Below are 3,807 nucleotides of genomic sequence, written 5' to 3' on the forward strand. Positions count from 1 at the left end.
ATGGTGTGGTGCATAGGATCCTGTGATGGTAGTGAAAGGTAGAGTATAATCTCTTGATAGTGTCTATAGCTCATTATAGTAGGATGTTGGATTACAGGAGCATCCTTGATAGACAACTACCTATATGAATGATGAAAGTGAGGCCGCTTTCCTTGAGAATCGGGCTAATTTTCTTAGACATTCATGAATTGGATAAAGCACGTGGCCGTAAATGTGCTAGCTTAAAGAACTCCTATGATACCTGAAATTTTATGTGTTCCAAGTAGTTGTTGTGCCCTCAAGTTGTCTTGGTTCAAGAATTGATCACCTTGGCACTAGTGCAATAAGTTCTTATTGACTAAGCAATGGTTCAAGCCATTGGCACCATTGTTATTCATAACATTTCTGTTTATACCCGGTTAATCTATAATGTTTTTTTTTTTTTACAAATTTGTCTTTATTAAATAATAAGTGGGGGATTGTTGGTTTATTTTTTAATAAAGAAGATTTTATTAGAAAACCTATTTTGACCACTGTCTTACTCCTTTAATCATGAAGACTAAGTGAGCGTATTTTTAGACTTAAAAAAACCAACGATAACTTTTATTCTCTTATCCAGTAGTAGATTTTTATGGGATTTATTTTATTTTTATTTTATTTTTTAGATAGTTAAATAAGACAAAAATTTCTCTTTTTAAAGGAACAAGTTTTGGTAAAACAAAAAGTTCTCTCTGTGTTTATTATTGATTATCAGATATTAACAAGATATTGTGAAGTTCTATCTTCTTGCGTTGTGCAGACGTAAAAAGAGTACAAAGATAGTTTGGGTTGTTGTACTCATAAGACGCGTGCCAGGGAGTCTGCTGCACCAAAATTTCAATAGCAAAGTCACCAAATCGTCTTAAGAGAGCGACATCTGTAACGTGCCTCATCTTAATCTGTCTTTGGTGGTATTGTTTCGATAACTTTTTTGGGTTCAAACAGTTGAGGTAAACTGTATCACTCTATAGTTTATTAGTATTAGAGTAACATAATCTGCAAATTTGGAATTACTGGAGTGTGAAAAGAAAAGCAGAAAAAGAAACAAGAATTAGTTATGCAAAACAACATAAACACATGCTTAATAAATTAATTACATTGGGATTAATTAGAGTAACATCTCTGAATTGTTAAGTTACCTTATATTGAGTTTCAGAAAGAGTTTACACGGTTGTAGAATACTCCGACAACCAATTTTAATGAAGTGTTGACTATCTCTTATCTCTATCTCCATGTCAAACAAACATCAAATTTTAGTAAACTAGCCAACTGTTCTTGTTCTCAGAAGAGACAAAACCAGTGTTGTATACTTTAGGTTAGGCAAAAAGTCAAAAATTCAGCTAGATGGACTAGCCTGTATACAATGAAATATTCAGAAGTTGCGATGTCAAATACCATTAAAGGTTTTGACCTCCAAAAATTCATAGACATGGCTGCTGCAGCTGGCATTTAGTACAATGTATAACTGCAGAAGCTTGAGGCTATACTGAGTAATGCTTATTTTGAAATATTCCGTTCGTTTAATTATCTTTTCCAACCCTATTAATACTATTTCTAAAATATACGTTTATTTCTCTATTCTAAAAATATTATTATATTTTATTTAACTATTTTAAATCCTTTAAATTTATTAATTTAACTAAACACCCCTCGAAAAAAAAGTTTAAAACACTATCGTTGACGATCAAATACGGTCAGATCTGACCGTAGATCTGGTCTTTTTCGACCAGATCTACGATGGATCTGGCTAGAAAATGCCATCTCGTCACACAACCGGCCAGATCCAGTTGATCGTGGGCCGTAACGCCAGATTTTGGCCAGATTTCAATAGTGGTGGTGAGAATCTAGCAACTAAGTGTGATGGGGTGTTTTTATTATTTTACAAAATTTTATACATTGGGGTTTTTAGTTAAATTAGCAAACTTAGGGGGTTTTTTGTTAATTTTTAAATTCTACCTCGTAATAATCACCCAATTCTATCTACCAATAGTATTTCAAAAATACTATTCAAAATAATAAAACAAACACACCCATGTAGATCATGCTTGTTAGATTGCATATGGTTGCTACTAGTTCCGTACCAATTTGACATTGATATTAGTAACAGAGAACCACGTACATCATACAAGAATTAAGATTATTAAAGAGATATCCTGCAGAATATATAAATTAAGGCAATTGTCAATTAATTGATCATTTATGGAATAATAGTGTATGGTTTTTTCGTGGAAAGCATATGCATTTTGAGATTGACAATGGCAGAAATGAATTCAGGCGATAGCCAGGGAGGATGTAGCAACAATACAGCCATGTGACTTGATCAAGCAAAAGGAAGAAGAAGTAGAAGATCCATTAAAGTACAATTTAATTGATTACAAAAAGAATAAAACCTTGTTATATAAAATTAACAACCTGTGGCTGCTAATATATATGTATTGTCTCCAGATGTTAACGAAGGGCAAAGTTGCATTAACAGGCAGCATTGAAAACCACAACCACAGGCAATGTGCGAAGCTTCGTAATAGTATCAAGAGATATAGCAAAATGCAAGATGAAGAATGAGAATTGTGTTACCATTAATGAGTTTGCTTTTATGTTTGCTGTTATTATCTAGACCTTGTTGCACAAGATTGTATAGATTGCTGCAAGATCATATATATTCAAACACATGAAAACCATCAACTTCGATTGTGATGAATATTTATAATAAAGTGTTAACTAGGTTGACATAACATTTATAATAACTCATGATTGTTTAAATAAATAAAAAAGTATTTGAAATGTTGGCTGCGTTTGGTAAGTATTTACTATGTAGAGCAGTATTTTTGAAAAAGTTAAGTTGGGTCCTTATTATAAGAATAGAATTTGAATTTGAAAATATATTTGGTAAATTTTTAGAAAACATTTATATTATTTTTTTTATTCTCATACATTTGTTAATTTAACTAAACATCCCCTACAATAAAACATTAAAAATTAATAAAAACACCTACACCCATCCATTAAATGTTGGCAACTGGCCACCATTGCCGAAAGATGGCTGGAAGTCACCGAAATGGCGTATGACCTACCAGATCTGGCCAGCCATGTGCCATTCCGGTGACTTTTGGCCACCCTCCAGCGGTGGTGGCTAATTGTCAGGAATATGTGGGTGAGTGGGGGTATTTTTGTCTATTTATAAACTTTTATTGTTGGGGTGTTTAGTTAAATTAACAAACCTAAGGGGTTAAAAAAATCTAATATTTTGAATTGAATAGAATATGATTGGATTTTGAAAATATTGAAACAAATATGTATTTTAAATAGGATTGAATAAGATAATATTTAGAATAATGAAACAAACACAACCTTAACTTTTCAGGAAATATTAATAAACTGAGTACAGTTGAATAAACTCCAACACAATTTCACCTTCTTCAAATGAAGTATAAATGTTAACCACTTGGTTGTGACCGGATGACAAGACTTTAGGTTATCTAGAGGTTTTGTGTTCGAGTCCTTTCAAGTAGTCACCTACTACATTTGTGACTTCCTTAACCCATTACTCTTGTAAGGTGTTCATTGTCCAATAAATCCTGAGGATTAGTCGAGATGCTCGTAAGTTGACCCGAACAACTTGGTCACAAAAGTAGGGTGTTCGGGGATTAGTTACCGATGATTAATTGAAGTACGCGTAAGCTGATCTAGACAATCTGGTCACAAAAGTAGGGTGTTTAATAGATCTCGAAATTAATTGATATATACGCAAGCTAACTTGGAGACTTTGATCACAAAAAATAATAAATAAAT

The sequence above is a fragment of the Pistacia vera genome, unplaced genomic scaffold (assembly GCF_008641045.1).
Source record: "Pistacia vera cultivar Batoury unplaced genomic scaffold, PisVer_v2 Contig240, whole genome shotgun sequence".
Classification (NCBI taxonomy): domain Eukaryota; kingdom Viridiplantae; phylum Streptophyta; class Magnoliopsida; order Sapindales; family Anacardiaceae; genus Pistacia; species Pistacia vera.